Source organism: Odocoileus virginianus, chromosome 6 (assembly GCF_023699985.2).
Source record: "Odocoileus virginianus isolate 20LAN1187 ecotype Illinois chromosome 6, Ovbor_1.2, whole genome shotgun sequence".
Lineage (NCBI taxonomy): Eukaryota > Metazoa > Chordata > Mammalia > Artiodactyla > Cervidae > Odocoileus > Odocoileus virginianus.
This window is the reverse complement of record NC_069679.1, coordinates 5342272-5358756: the sequence shown is the minus strand read 5'-3', so window position 1 is coordinate 5358756 and position 16485 is coordinate 5342272. Positions and strand designations below refer to the sequence as shown.

The 16485-nt window shown below is 47.7% G+C and overlaps 1 long non-coding RNA gene across 2 annotated transcripts; it reads right to left on the bottom strand.

The window, feature by feature from the left end:
• Window positions 1–271: 271 nt before the first annotated feature.
• LOC139035552 (uncharacterized) lies at window positions 272–9320 on the bottom strand. 2 transcript variants are annotated; one of them, XR_011488135.1, is made up of 4 exons: window positions 9223–9320; window positions 8239–8339; window positions 2109–7411; window positions 272–929 (listed from the first exon to the last, which is right to left on the bottom strand). It is a non-coding gene; the product is annotated as an uncharacterized lncRNA (long non-coding RNA). The 2 variants fall into 2 exon arrangements; XR_011488134.1 differs by having other exon boundaries at window positions 2109–8339.
• Between the last annotated feature and the right edge of the window lie 7165 nt (window positions 9321–16485).

Below are 16485 nucleotides of genomic sequence, written 5' to 3'. Positions count from 1 at the left end.
TGAACAAAAGGTTTCCTTGAGGGACTTCGCTAGCTGTCCAGTAGTTAAGACCCCATACTTCCAATGCAGGGAGTGTGGGCTTGATCCCTGGTCAGGGAACTAGATCCCACATGCTGTGTGATGCAGCCATTTAAAAAAATGCCTTTCTTGAAAGTGACTGTTGAAATTTACTAGTTGAATAAATACAATAATAAGTATGTAAAAATAAATGTAAAAGTTTAAGGAAAACTAAGATTTAAATTTTGTTAAAAAATAGTGTTAATTTCAAAACTGAAATAAATGCAAACTTTTATTTTCTGTATATGAAAACAACCACCAAAAGTCAACAAAAAACTCTCCACTCACCCTCATTTGTTGATGCTGGAACTGCAAATGCCTGACCTTACATTTGCTGCTACTCTTTCCCAACTCCAGAGCAGATATCCCTCATCAATCCCAGCACACTTGAGCCCTCTGGGCTCAGAAAGTTGCTTGAATAGAACACCCCAACCCACAGTTCCAATCACCTGGAGCTGACAGTGAGCTGGAACCAAACTGTCGTCTCTTTATTCATGTGTGTATGCATTCATCCATCAACGAGGAGCTAGGGCAGTGTCTACCAGTATCTCCACACTGGTATGGACCTCAGTCAGCCTTATTTCAGGTGGTTTGGGTGCTCACCCATCTCTTTATAATCCCAAAGAACCCTAGCGTTAGGTAAGGCAGCAATTATCATTCCCTTGGAAACCGAGGGCTTCCTGAATTGGTCAGGGCTGAGGTTCAAAGCCAGCTCCACCTGAAGCCATTGCTACTCCTTTTCCAACACAGACAGACCAAACACAGGGTCTCAGTAGCTTCTCCCATTCGTAGAAGTGATCGGCTTCTGTGATCATGTCCAGCAGGCTCCTGGGGTTGCTGCGGGCAGCCACTGACAGGGCAGGTTTTCCTTGCTGCAGGTGAGAAAGGAGAAGGGAAGCCAGAGTCTGTACTCGAGGGTGTGTGGTGGTCTCTAGCTCTGACAACAAACCCTCCTGTCCAAAGCAAATGGTTTCCAGCAGTCTACACTGGAGAACAGAAATGTTTTCTGGGAGAAACTCCAGGTATGGAAAGTCACAGTAGACTAAGGCAATAATAATAATTCTAGCAACCACCCCTTGTGTTCCTTTAGAAGAGGAGGCCTTAGAGCTTATAAAACTCAGCCTATGGTTCATGTTGATGTATGGCAGAAACCAACACAATATTGTAAAGCAATTATCCTTCAATTAAAAATAAATAAATTAAAAAAAAACAACACCCAGCCTACATAACTCTTCAAGGTCGTCTGTGAGATCACGTTACCAGCCCCATTTCTCAGATGAAGCTGAGACAAACCTGGACCTGGAAGACTTTGCTGCAACGCTTGCACCTGGACACACCTCTCCTCAAGCAACAAAATACAAAGAAACTATATGAGACTAAAACTAACTGCATGCAGGCACAGTTGGGGCAAATTCTGGATCCCAAAGATCAAAAGAGACCAAAAAATCCAGCTACCACTTTTGAAGAGTGTGGAGCTAAAACAGAGGTTCAGGAGCAAAAGCAGGATACTGTGCAGGATCCCTGCACACAGCACCAGCTAAGGGGTGAGCCAAATGCCTAAGCTACCCCTCCAGCCCGACCTCTGGACACACCCCTACCCTCAGCCCATATAAGGAAAGAACTTGCCCCACCTCGCTTACCCCTGCTGTAGCAAGGGCCCCAGTATAGCCTTGTCTGAATTTCTTATCTGGCCTCTAATCAATTTCTATCCATTGGGAAAGGCCAAGAGCCTTTGTCGTAACAAAACCAGAACCCGGAGAAGGGGCCTGGGCTCCTATGTCATATTTGCTTCCTCCGCTCAGTCTCTCAGCCCTTTGCCCCAGGCCTGGGCACAATGCTGGCCTCAACCACCTCCAGGGACCTTGGGAAGATGGGGAGCTCTTCTTTGAGCTTGGCCAGCTCTCTGGGGCCCAGCTCAAAGCAGGGAGCCCTGCCCAGGTCCAGCCTCCAGGCTTGTTCCCTGCCCCAACCTCTCCCACACCATCCCAAGCGCTGGGCCATGTGTGCAAGGCCCTTCCCCTCATGGGCCCATGACCTCCTCAGCCTCATACCAAGTCTTCAGGTCTTCTTGAACCTCTGGCCACCTGAGGAGTTGGCCACCCCAGAGGCACCATGACCCCGGAAGCTTCTGCCAGCCTTGTTTCACATGTAGGGGCTTGTGGGGTGGTGAGGCATGGTCCCTCCAGTCTTCTCCCCCTCTCCCCAGCAGACAACTCAAGGAGCTCAAAGTCTGATGGAGCTCATGAAAGAGAAGACAACTGTTATCACAGACCAAGAGAGGGTCGGGCCAAGTGCTGAGAGCCCTCAGAGGAGGTGGGGGAGGGTGATGGAGGGGCAGGAAGGCTGCCTGGAGGAGGCTGCCTTTGAGCTGATATGTAACAGTGATATGAACACTCTGGAAGCAGGGGGCAATTGCCACAGGCGGAGTTGTGAAACTTGAAAAGGGAGGCTGGTTGTGAGCAGAGGTACCTTATCTCTTAGGTTTAAGTTAACCCCAGTGATGAGGAGCATCTCTACTATGTCCCACCAGGCGTGCTCCGTGGCAAGTTGGAGGGGTGTCTGTTTCCTCTGGAGAAGAGCCAAGGGAATGAAGAGCAGAGAAGCATGTAGGCACGGTGTGTAGCTCAAAGCTGGGACAGGACCAAGGGGGGTCCACTCCCTTGTTAACTGGGTCTTAACAGAATTTCTCTCTAAGAAGTTATAAGGAAGGGTAAACTTGGTTTAATCATAAACATACTATTCAGGAGAGAAAACTTAGTGAAAAACAAAAAAGTAGAAAGAACAAAGAAAAAACACCACTCACTAGCCCACCCAAATCAACCTCTGTTACAGTCTTAGCACATTTCTTCTAGTCTTTTGTTTAATGCAATTATTTTTAGTTTTATGACTTTACATAATTGAGATCATTCTATATTACATTTTGTATATGTATAACTTTCTGCATATTATAAACTCAATAAACACCATTTTTCATAGCCCCATAAAAGCCAATCTATGTCTGTACCATAATTTTATGCATGAGACCCAGGTTCGATTCCTGGATTGGCAAGATCCCTGGGATAAGGAAATGGCAACCCACTCTAGTATTCTTGCCTGGAGAATCCCATGGACAGAAGAACCTGGCGGTCTACAGTTCATGGGGCCACAAGAGTCGGACACAACCTATCAACCAAACCACTACCACCATAATTTACCCAATCACTTCTCTCTTATTAAGTATTTGGGCCATTTTTGAAATGAAAACTGATACGGTGTTACAATGAATCTCTTGGTGCATGAGCTCAATATATTTCTTGAGGCTCAATTTTCAACTGTGCAAATACTGACTGTTTGAAAGATACATGTTATATTCTGTCAAATTGCTTTCCACTACTAGTGGCTGTGGATGGTCGCCCCAAGGATTGTATGATTGGGGGGTAAATTGTGGGGATGGGGGTTTTAAAACGATTCTGATTACAGCTTCAGGACTCAGAAGCCTTTTGTTATACAAGACGAACCCAGTCACTGCTGCCCTGGTAATTTTCCCTAAGGGGGGAAAAAAAGCAATGAAAGGAAAAGGCTAAATATAGGAAGATGTTTACTTTAGTGTTCTATATATCATGACAAAAACTTGGGAATACCCAAATGCTCAACATAGAAGAATGGTTAATAAAATGTTGCTACCTTCAACAAATATTCAAACAGCTTTTTACAAGCTAAGAAAGCAGTTCTTCAACTCTGGGCCAGGCTGGTAGACCACAGCCAAACTCTGCCAGCCTGGGAGGGTGCCCAGAGGTGCCATGGGGCCCAGATGGTTTCTGTAGCCACTTATATTGTCAACAGTGTCCAGATCACTGCGGCGTCCATAAGGCCCTGCAGCAGGCCGGTGACATTGTGCCCCATGGCGAGGTGCACAGGAGCGGCGCCCTGCTGCGGGGGGAGACACACAGATCAGTTGATGGGTCCCTCCCAGGGCTGCCCAGCTGCAGCTTGGTGCTAGAAGATGGGAGTTAGGAGGAGTGTAGACAGTGTTTCTGAGTTTGGCCTCTCTTGCTTCTTGGGCGATATGAGTGGCCTAAACCATTTACAGCCCAAAGCCTGAATTCCTGGGGGCCACTGCTGATCTCAGGGTGGGAGAGAGCCCGAAGTTCCACATTTGAGACCTTGATGTGCCAAGCATTCACCACACAACTTTGGGCAAGTCATCCTGCTTCTCTGCTACTCTTCATCTGGCAAATGATGCCTGCTGCAACAAACAGCAGGGTCCCTTCTCAGAACACCACCTTAAAATTCTCTGATAACTCATTTACTTTCCAAGAACCTAGCAAACATATAGGAATGGTATTCTTACTTAATACTTTCATCTCACAAATGAGAACACTTAATGAGATCATAAAACTAATATGACTCACCCAAGGACGCGTAACTAATAGAGACCTTGTGTCATTGGACTTTCTACCCCCAGGGTCTAGGTAGGTGCCTAACAACTATTTATGTATGAAATCAATGAATGAGACAGCCAGGACCAGAACACAGGTCTCACCCCAAGCCCAACAGTCACCCCAAGCCTCACTTGGGTCTGGAGGATTCCATCAAGTGCTCCCTGTGAACACTGACTACGTGACGAAGTGTGGCTACTGCCACAGCACCCTTCTGTCTAGGTGTACGGTGCCACACATATAGTGGGACAGGACAAAACAAGAAAACTCAATGGATTTTAGATGGATACTATCAATGGATAGTAGATGAATACTATTAGTAACTGTGGAAAACGCCCTCGTATAATGAGCAATAAAAGGTTGTAAAACAGAACACACACAGACACAACAAAAACATTCATGACTACCGTTAATAGTTTTGGCCAGGAAAAAAGTAGCTTATGGATATCAGAAGATTTAAACTATATGATTATTTGTAGGCAACGTGATTGTACATCTAGATGTGTTAAAATAGCTACTATACCCCAACAACAACAAAAAAAACTCTAGCAAAATTAACGAAAAGTCATACAGAAGATAAAAATACCAGAGTCAATAACATTCCTATATTGAATGCCTACAAGAAAAGACATGTTTTAAAAAGATAGTCTATTCACAATGACAGCCAAAATACATAAAGTACCTATGAAGAGTATAATTGGAAATGACTATTACAAAGGCAAACAAAAAACCATAAGACACCACTGAAAGGTATAAAACAAGACATAAAGGAAATGGCAAGACATATTCCTAGTGAAAAAACAAAATATTACAAAGATGACCATTTTATCTTATATTATTTACAGACTTAATGTAATCCCAAACCCAAACTGCAAATAAATGCCAAAAAGTATTCTAAAATGGGCTTCCCAGGTGGTGCTAGTGGTAAAGAACCCACCTACCAAAGAGGAGATGTAAGAGACATGGGTTTGATCTCTGGGTCAGGAAGATCCCCTGGAGGAAGGCATGGCAAACTACTCCAGTATTCTTGCCTGGAGAATCCCATGGACAGAGGAGCCTGGCGGGCTATGGTCCATGGGGTTACAAAAGAGTCGGACATGACTGAAGCGACTTAGCACATCACAGCATTCTAAAACGCATCTAGAAAAAAATTTAGAAACCCAGGAAAAACTGCCACAGAATTTCAACAGATCATTGCTAAGTAACTGTGAAATTCATAAAATAAGGTGAAAAGAAGGTCTGCTGTGTGAGTGAATGGGCAGACATGGGAAACTGGCTCATAGAACGATTCAGATGAGCTGGGAAACCCAGCAGAGCTATAGTGGTGGCTTTCCAGGAAGCTGCAGACCACAGAGATAAAGTAACCAAGGAGGCTGTTTATGGCTTTCATCATCCTAGAAACAGGTGGGAGGGGTTGTGGTGGAAAAGGGGAGTGGCAAGAGATCAGTATTGCTTTTCATTGTTTTACACATTATTTGTAAAAACCAAAAGAACTAAAAAGAACAAAAGGATCTAGTGAGATGCCTTCTTCCCACCACTATCATCCATCTGCTCAGTTCTCCCCACTCCCATAGTAACATCTTATAAAGCCACTCAACAATACCCTAACCAGAATACTGACATTGATAATACCCATCTTACTCAGGTCTCCCCGGTTTCACTCCCAGTCATTTGTATACATGTGTATTTTATGCAATTTTTTCATTAATGGGTACATACGTAGGTTCATGTATCCATTACATAGTCAAGATACAGCAGCGTTCCATCACCACATGGGTCGCCTGTGTTCTCCTTTTAAAACCACACCCTCCTCCCTCCTCTGCCCCCTCCCACCCTCAGCAACCATTAATTTGTCCTCCGTGTCTATTTTGAGCAGCAAGTCAGGGGAGACTCTTCAGTGTGGCCCCTCTCATCCACGTCCCACACTTACATGATCAGCCACATCAGTACTGCTACCTGCTTGGATGAAGGTCCAGACCAAGTCCTTGGAGCCACCAAGGGCTGTATAGTGGAGGCAGCTCTGATTTTTTTGAGAAGGAAACAGGCATCAGTGCAGCATCCCCAGGACCTCTCACAGTGGGGTTTACAAAGCACTCTGGGATTCATTATTCCATTCACAACTCACAATCCCCCATCCAGGGACTACTATCTCCATTAAACCCAAAAGAGGGAGAAATCAGTGACTTGCCCAGGCCTGGTGACTAGTAAAAGGAGCACACCATGGTCTCAGGATTTTCCTCACCTCCAGCCACAGACTCTGGAACAAAAGCCAAAAGCCTTTACAATCCTGAGCCAGTGAAGACACTCAGAGAAGAGACTCTGAGAAGATGGTTTTCAAAGAGGGGGACTGATAAGATTTGCAGTTCAAGGCAAACCCCACCCAGCACGTACTATCCAGCTGGAGCTGGTGTCTGCAGGTCCACAGAGGAGACTGGCAGGGCCAGAGCGAGGGCTTTCTCCTGGATGGCCCTTCATCTCGGAAGGACCTGCTAAGTGACCAGCTGTCCCAGGTTGCCCTGGACTGAGGGCTCCCTAGAATGTGAGACTTTCTGTTTTAAAATCGGGATAGTATGAGGCAAACCAGGATGAGTTGGTCACCCTGCCAAAGTCTTGTCTGAGCAAGTACACGAGGTGGGTGGGAACCCATCCACCTCCCGGTGGGAAACGCGATCGCTTTGGGTTGGCTGCTCCTCTGAGACTCTGCTACATGACCTTGCGAGGGGTGGGAATGTTGGAATGGATCACGGCCTCTGCCTGAAACAAGTCAAGGCGGGAGCAAGAGGCCCAGGGAGGCCTGGAGTCTCTTCTCCAGGGCATCTCTAACTCACTCGTGACCACCAGCTGGACTTGACCTCCGAGTCTCCTAAACTCCTGCGCTGTTACTGCTGGGGAGGCGCCGTGGCATGCAGCATTCTCGCTCCTCCCAGCGCCTGGTGCTGGGCACAGAGAAAGGGCCTTGCTGATGGATGACCATGATTGGGTGCCTGGGGGCAGTCACGCTCCTTCTCTGGGTTGTCCTGCTCCCCCGACACCCCTGGGGTAGTAGCCTCCATCCTTTCCAGGGGAGTTCTGCAAATTAATGGGCTTATAAGGCATTATTGGCCAAAAAAAAGGGAATTCCTTGGTGGTCCAGTACTTAAAAGACTGCTTTCACTGCCAGGGCTGTGGTTCAGTTTCTAGCTGGAGAACTAAAATCCGGCGGACCACATGGCATAGCCCAAATAACACTAATACTAATAATAAAGCATTATTTACACTTAAGGGAAGTTATGGTTGCTATTATTATTAAATTTACATTTGCCATTTTGCTATTTGTTTTCAGAATGTCTCCTCTCTTTTTTATTCTGTTTCCCCCAGACTGCCTTCTTTTGTGTTAAATATTTTTTTTTAGCATATCCTTTTCATTCCTCCGTTTTTGCTATTATTTATATTATTCACTATTAATGTTATTTTTGCCACATTATTGAAATGTGGACCTGAGTGTCCCTCAGACGCTCAACCACCAAAAAAGATTATTTGTCACTGATCAAAAAATAAAAAGCAAAACAAAGCAAAAAAACCAACTTCCTACTTAAAGAAAGGTGACAATCCTCCCCCTGCCCCTTTTCAAGGACACAGAATTTCTATGGCCAACTCAAACAGCACAATGGGAGGGGAGAAAAGAGGCCTGTCCCAGAGTCACACCCAGGCCTCAGCTCTGATTGCTGGGGTGGGCGGCCACAGCTGGAGACACACACACCCCACTCCACCGGGCAAGGCAAACCTGTCAGGCCCTGAGCTCTGGGGTCAGAGAAATAGGCTTCTCAGAGTCAGCTTTGCTTCTTATTAGCTTGAGCCGTGGGAAAGTCACTGAAGTTTTCTCATCTGTAAAATGGGGGAAATTTTTCTGAGATAATATTCAACCATTATAAAAGGGCTTTGAGAACTATCAAGTGTCCAACAATAAGACTCGAATGGGTATGGAGCTCCTATTAAGTTCCAGGCACTACACTAGCTATTTAGTCCTCATGGCAACATAAAAAAGTAAGTATATATCATGGGCTTCCCTGGTGGCTCAGACGGTAAAGAATGTGCCTGAAACACAGGGTACACAGGTTCGATCCCGGGGTCAGGAAGATCCCCTGGAGAAGGGAATGGCTACCCACTCCAGTATTCTTGCCTGGAGAATTGCATGGACAGAGGAGCCTGGTGGGCTGCAGCCCATAGGGTTGCAAAGAGTCAGACACAACGAGCAATTAACACACACACAAGTATATACCATCTTCAATTTATAGCTGAGAAAAGAAGCTCAGAGAGGTAGAGTAACTTGCCCAAGGTCACAGAGTGCCGCAGTAGAGAAGCCAAGTCCAGGACCTGAGCCTGCTGCCTCATAGCTTTGCTCACACTACGTTCAGGAATCTGGGGCTGCTGCAGTCACAGCCGACTCAGTCACAGCCCGGCAGCTGAGGACACACCCTGGCCCTGAGGAGGCCCAGCTACCTGGGTGAGGGTGTTAGCGCTCCTCCCCGCCTCTAGGAGGCGCTGCACACAGGTGAGGTGGATCCCTCGGCAGCCGCGTTAAGGGCGGTCAGACCTTCCTGAAACCCAGAGGGGTGGTGTGAGGGCAGCAGGAGGCTGAGGCCAGAGCCGAAGGCAGAGGTCACCACTCTTGCTGGGGCTGCCGGGCTCTTTGAGCTCTCCCCTCCCTGCTCCTGCGGACGATGACCTGGTTATCAGTGGCTTCCTGAGCCCCACGCCCGATTCTCACCTGGAGGGGCATTTGGTGCGGTCAGTCCGTCCCCCACAGCTCTGCTCCTGTCTCCTCGCCCTCCTGTCTCTGCTCCCCGCCCCCCTGGTCATGTGACCTCCCGCTCCTTTAAACACACTCGGTGTTAAGGACTGCTCCATGATCCCTGATGCCGTGTTCCTCTGAGCCTGGAGTTTTGTGCTGCCGCTCATCTTTTCCTGGCGGGCTGTTAATCTGAGAACATGTCCTTGTTCTTGGTTCCAAGGCCCCCGCCAGGAGAAATCAGACAGCACCATCGGCTGTGGGCTCCTGGAAGGCAGGGGACAAGCCAACCTCACACATCTCTGCCTCTGCCAGGCGGTGACTCACCGCGTTCTGCTCCTTCAGGCCCCGCCTGACGGCCACGCGTCGCTGGTGCACAGCCAGGTGGGCGGCCAGGTGAAGGGCTGTGTTCCCTTCTGTAAGGAGAGGGGCTCCTGAAGGGTCGGTGGGATCACAGACCCTTGCAGGTCCTGGGGACCCGCTGGAGCTGATGTCCAGACAGGGGTGACACGTCCAGGGTGACAGAGCAGGTCTGTGACAAGCTAGAGCTCTGCTGGGCCAGTGCCACCCTGCTCGGAGAGCTGTGCCTCAAGCTCCCCAAAACCAGGGGCATTTTCAAGGACCAGGTTCTCGTCTCTTTTTTCACGCTTTAAGATAAACACATTACTTAAAAAAAAACAACTTCCATGCTCCAGGTTAAAGCTGGTCCCAACTCAGTGAGCCCAGATCCATGCGTTTCCTCTGCTCAGGCCACAGCCCCAGAGACTCTCCTTGAACTCAGGCTGTGTCCGGTGGCCACACGCCCAGTTTCTCGTCTCCTATATATGTTCTAGATGTTGGCTTCTTATTGAATGGCACAGCCCACCCTGACCACGCTATTGAAAACTGCACCTTCCTCCTGATCCCCTTATCCTGCTTCACTGTTCTTTTCCCCCAGAGTGCTGACCACCTCTGGGGTGGTCTAACACCCTCTACCAGCTACTTGTTTACTATATATATTGTTTATTGTCTGCACCTCTTGGCTGGAACAGAAGTGCCACAAAGGCAAGGATTTCTGTCTTATTTTCTTCTGTAAAGTTTTCCCAAGTGCCTAGATTAGGGCCTGGGGCACACGGCAGATATTTGTTCTATAGATATTTGTTCAATAATCAATAACAGAGATGCAGAACCTGACCTGTGTCTCCTGGAACTTGAGAGCAGTCTCACCCTTGAGAAGTCTAAAGGTGACAGTGGCAGAGCCATGACAGATGACTCCACTGGGCCGGCAAAGGGCACAGCGTCTCTTGTGTTGGAAGTGGCCTAACTGAGGACAGACTGTTGGGGGTCATCCTTAAAGAGATCTTGCTTCAGGAGGGTAAGAGGCCCCAGGGAAGAGGAGGCAGCTGAACGTGGCCAGCCCAAGACAAGGTATGTCCCTACAGGGAAGCCGTAGATGGAGACAGGGCAAAGACCTTGGAGTCACAAACAAAAGCATCCAGAAGGGAAGACTCAGCTTCAGCCATTCATCATGTCCAGGAGGCTGCGGGAACAATTGAGCTGAATCAGTCAAGGGGGCCTTTTGGCTCAAGGGCTCCCCTCTGCCCTGGGCTGTCTCAGTACCTTCCCCAGGAAGGAATTCAATTTAGGGACTTGTCTGGTGGTCCAGTGGTTAAGAACCTGCCGCCTTCCAATCCAGAGGACTCGATTCCTGGTTGAAGAACTAAGATCCCACATGCCATGGAGACATTAAGCCCACGTGCCATAACTACCGAGCCCACACACTGGAGCCCATGCACCACAACCAGAGAGGCCCACACACTGCAACAAAGACCCAAAGCAGCCAAAAGGAAAAAAAAAAAAAAGACACACAAAAACAGACATTCAATTTAGACACTGATCTTTCAAGGACCCAGTGAAGATGTGAACATGTACTTAAAGTAGTTAAGCCATCCCCCACCTCCATGATAAATCCACACATACATAAACTATCTTACTGGGTCAAAGACGAAACATTGACATTTCCCTGATGATCATCATCAGATTATATTAACACGTAAAACTAAGTTTAGAAAATCCCCTTGAGCACTTGGTTCCACTCCTCTCCCACTTGCTGCATGGTTGGCTTGCCGCGCCCAAGGACCAGGCTGTGGGTGACGTTGCCGCATTGTGAAGCCTCTATGTTCAACGAGGCAGGAAAGAAGTGGGTGAACTGTGGGGGCCCGGCATGTGCCCCTGTGGTAACAGGCCAGGGCTTCCCTCTTCCTTCTGGATTATAAATATCTACTCACTGTCCTTTGAAGCTGCAGGTGGCAGGGAACCCCTAACAGGGTCTCACCCTCTGCCCATGTAGGGCAGGGAGCTGGGTGGAAGGAGGCCATGGCCTTGGGCCTGAACTCTCCCCTCCACTGAGGGGACGTCCAGCCTCTCCTCCTCTATGGGGTCCTGTCAGCATCTCCTTGCTGTTTCCCAAGGAATTAATCACTCTCTCTGGGCTCTCAAAACCTCCCTATCACAGCACCTGCAGTGTGAGTTGTGTTGTCATCCGTTGTAACAGGCCTGTCCTGCTCCGCACGCTGCAGGGATCGTAGCAGGAGTCAGATCTCCAGTGGCTCAAAGCCTTGAAAAGTTTACTGTGCCCTCTCCCCCAAAGACATTAAAAATGAGAACACTGCTCATTGGAAAATTTTAATACAACACTTAACGTGCATGCATGCTCAGTCATCCAGGCTCCTCTATCCATGGGATTCTCCAGGCAAGAACACTGGAGTGGGTTGCCATGCCCTCCTCCAGGGCATCTTCCTGACACAGGGACTGAACCCTTGTCTCTTATGTCTCCTGCATTGGCAGGCAGGTTCTTTACCACTAGCACCACATGGGAAGCCCTACAACACTCAACAGGGGCATGCAATTTTAAAAGCTGCTTTCTAGAATTTCTGATTGCAAGGTTTTGTGTTCAGTTCGAAGCTGAACTTTTCTTGCTTTCTGGTTTTGGTGTTCCTGCTCTCCTGGGGCCCTGAGAACATTTTTTTTTTTTTTTTTTTTTGGCTTCCTGGGTAGATGTGTCCTGGCAAGAGTTGTCCTTTACTCTTCTCTGCACTCTACCTTCCTGGCGCAGGGCCTAACCCAGAGCACAGCCCAAATTCCTGAAGTGAAGTACATCCGCCTGACCTGAATCTTGGAATCTGACTTGGCCTTTTTATCCTGGAAAGATGAGTGTGGGCAGACAAATCTGATGCAGATCCCCAGGGCTCAGGCCCCAGGAGGCAGCACGGTGAGAGGGAGGAGCATAGAGGCAGGCAGCAGGATGCTGGCTGCAAACCCCAGCTTGACTCTAGTTTTGCTGTGTGACCTTGGTTAAAGTATGCCTCTCTCTGGGCCTCAGTTTCCACATCAGTAAAATGAGAAGGTTGAACAGGCCCTTCCAGGACATCTCTCAGCTCTAAGATCCTGTGGTCCATTGGTCTGTGAGCTTTGTCACTGGCTTATAAACAGAACTCCTTGTATCCTGGCCAAGCATATTTATCAGAAAATTAACAACAGAACTCCTCCTTTTGTTGGAAGCACTGTTTAGAATTTGCCGCAATGTACTTACCTATTGATTGATAATGGTCCATTGATACAAGTCATCTGCAGAGTGATCACCTTAGGGCCCCATCCCTCATCCCTTCTCAGGTTGGTAAAATGCTGCTTGTAAGCTCTCTACCCTGGATAAACTGCTCCCTCCTCAGTGCTCTTATCCCTCTTTTGCCATAATCATAGTAGATTATTAAAACAACAAAGAAAGCAAATAACCAGTGGGTGTGTGGCTACCATGCTCCTGACTCTTCCCCATTCCCTGCAGCAACAGACATCCCCAGTGAATCACAGCCCTGCTCAAACCCACCTCAGGCATCACTACCAACCAATCAGGTTGCCATCCTGGATCCCCACGTTTGATCACAGTTCCGTACTAGGATTGTGGTGTTGAATTCCTTGAGTAAGAAACTGTGTCTGGGGCATCTTTGTGCTCTTCACCCATAGCACAGGGTTCGAAAAGTGCCGGCTGGATAAATACCAGACACGCGCTGGTCTTTGGGCCACCAGGCCCTGCAGCACACTAGAGTCAGAAGTAGACACAGGTGAGCTGCCAGTGACCACCCTGCTCAGGAGTCCAGAGCCTGGCCCTCCCCTGGGACCCATGGTCACAGTTCCTTGTCTTTGACACTGTGGTCACAGCCAGAGCCCACAGAGAGGGCCGGAGCATCCAGCTGCCCAAACTCTGCAGCCCAGGGAAACGCAGTTCTTCCTAGCTGGCCAGGGAGAAGAAAGGGAAGCTAGTTTCCGCAGCCACTCTGGGCTTGCAGTGCCCCAGACACTCTCCCCTCCCCTTGCCCCACACATCCTGCCTGGAAAGCCCAGGCCCAACTTCCTAGCAACACCCCACTTGAAATCTTCCTGTGGCTCCTCCTGACAGTTCAGTGAAGGACCCGTTTCTGAGGCTGGGGGTTGAGATCTCCACGAAGGCCCCCAAGAACCTCTCAGAGTTTCACTCCCAAGATTTCAATCCATCTGAACTCGCATACCAAAAGCCCTTTTCTACCTCTAAAACTCTAGCAATGGTCTCTCCAGTGTTTAGAATGACCCCTACTCTCTAATCTTACTGACACGATCTGGTGCATCCATCAAATGCCACATCCTCCAGGAAGCAGAAAGCAGAGGCTCCCTTCTCTGATGTGTCTAGTCCTTGTCAGAGTCTGAGGGAGCTGACCATGCGCCCTGAAGCCCCTTCTAGACAAGCAGCTCCCTGAGGCACGGTCCAGTCTGCAGCACCCATGGTTCAAAGGATGCACTCAGGAATGTACAGGAGGGGCCCTGCCGCGGGAACCCCAGGTCCAAGGGAAGGACACACAGCCTCGGGGCCACACTCAGCCTGTCACACGGTCTAGCACCTCATCCTCCAGGTCCTCCATTAGGAACAGCAGCACTGACATGTTGTTGCCTTCTGCGGCTGCGAATTGCAGTAAGGTCAGGCCAGCCCGAAACAAGCCCAGAGGGACCCTGCAGTCTGGGAAGGGAGGCCCTGCTCACACACTGGCTATCCCCCAAACGATGAATATTTGTGATCGGAACAGCTTTCCAAAGGAAACCATGCTGAAAATGGGGATGAGTGGCTGGGACAACCACAGCACCTACTTAGCCTCACAGGGGGGTTCGTGGGGGTCAGGATGCCAAAGTTCACATCCCAGGTCCCGCATTTATCAGCTATGCTGTCTTGGGCATGTTACCTGTACCTCTCTGAACTCCTAGTAGGTCAAATTAGGATAATACAGGGTTATTGTGTTTCACTTTATTGAAGGTCTCTTAGTCCTGGAAGTAATATTTAAGTGAGGGATGAGGGAGGCTTGCAAATCCTATGTTTATAGCCCAGAGCTTCTACCCTGGCCTTGCATTACCACTAGATTGTCTGAAGCATGTTTTTGAAATAGATTGCAACCATTAATGGGTCATAAAAATCAATAGAACAGTCTTCTACATCTTGACAGTGATTTGGGTTACAGAGAAGTAAAGTAAGTAAAGTCACTCAGTTGTGTCCGACTCTTTGCGACCCCATGGACTATAGCCTACCAGGCTCCTCTGTCCGTGGGATTTTCCAGCCAAGAGTACTGGAGTGGGTTGCCATTTCCTTCTCCAGGGGATCTTCCTGACCTAGTGTTTTTTAAATCTCAGTGTGTATTTCATTCTATACAAAGAATTTGAACTCTACTTAATAATATGCTGGTGTGTTTAGAGAGAGGTACCCTGATGTCTGCAATTTATTTTGAAGTGCATCCAAAATGTATAAAAAAACTCTAAAAACTCATCAATAATAAATTATCCCAATTAAAAAATAATTTGCACCCCAAATAACATATAGGAATGACAAGTAAGCACATGAAAAAATATCTGACATGGTTAGTCTTCATTGAATTTAAAACCACAAAGAGTTTCTAACAATAGAATATGAAAGGGAAAAATATTAACATTCCAGTGGAGAAAACTGGCACCATTTTAACCAAGTGCTCAAACTTGATATTATGATTTACAATAAAAATATATATTTGATCTTCATCCTGGTTCCTGGCACAGAGCTCCAAAAACCCTAGGAATTTCCTAAATGGTCAGAGTGATAAAAGTGTCTTTTATGATGTTAATGAGGTGACCTGAAGCTCCTACGTGACCTAAGGATGGAAGCTGGCTGCCCAGGGAACCAATGGTGATTAGAGGTGGAACTTCCAGTCCCACCTCCCCACCTCTGGGGAGAGGGGAGGGGAAGGAGGTTGTCAATGACCTAGGGCTGAGAATTTAATCTATCAAGTTTATATAATGAAGCCTCCATAAAAACCCAAAAGGACAGGGCTTGGAGAATTTCCAGGTGGGTGAACCAGGTCACGTCCATGTGCCAGGTCCCAAACTCCTTGGGGACAGAAACACCTGCTTTTGGGACCTTGCCCTATGCATCACTTCGTCTGGCCATTTATGATTCATATCTTTAATATCCTTTGTAATAAACCAGTTATAAAATAAGTCAATGGTTACCTGAGTTCTGAGAACTGCTCTAGCAAATTAATTGAACCTAGAGAGGAGGTCGAGGGAACTTCTGATTTATAGGCTATCATATAGCCAGGCAACCATCTGCACTTGTGATTGCTATCTAAAGTGGGGGCAGTCCTGGAACTTCCTTGGCAGTCCAGTGGTTAAGACATCATCTTCCAATGCAGCGGGTACGGGGCAGGGGGACGCAGGTTCAATCCCTGTTGGGGAACCAGGACCCTGCATGCTGCACAAAATAAATAAAGTGGGGCAGTCCTGTAGGACTGAGCCCTTAGCCTGCAGAATCTGACGCTATTTCCAGGTAGTGTCAGAACAGAATTAAATTTGTGAACACCCAGTCAGTGTCCACAGGAAATTGAGTTAACTGCTTGGTGAAAAAACACACATCAGAATTGGTCTTAGAACTGGCTCAAGAGAACATCACCAGTAACAAATCACAATGGTTATCAAATGCTGTCTGATAGGAGGTGATGAGAAGGACATTTGACCTCTGTGGTCTTCTTCCCCAAATTCCATAACCCAAATTTAATCATGAGAAAAATATCAGACAAAACCAAATTGAAAGACATTTTACAAAATACTTGACCAGTACTGCTCAAAAGTGGCAAGGTCATGAAAAATAGGACAGTCTGAGAAACTGTCACAAGATCAAGCAAGATGATTTTGCTACTCTTCTCATCAAGAGGAGGAATC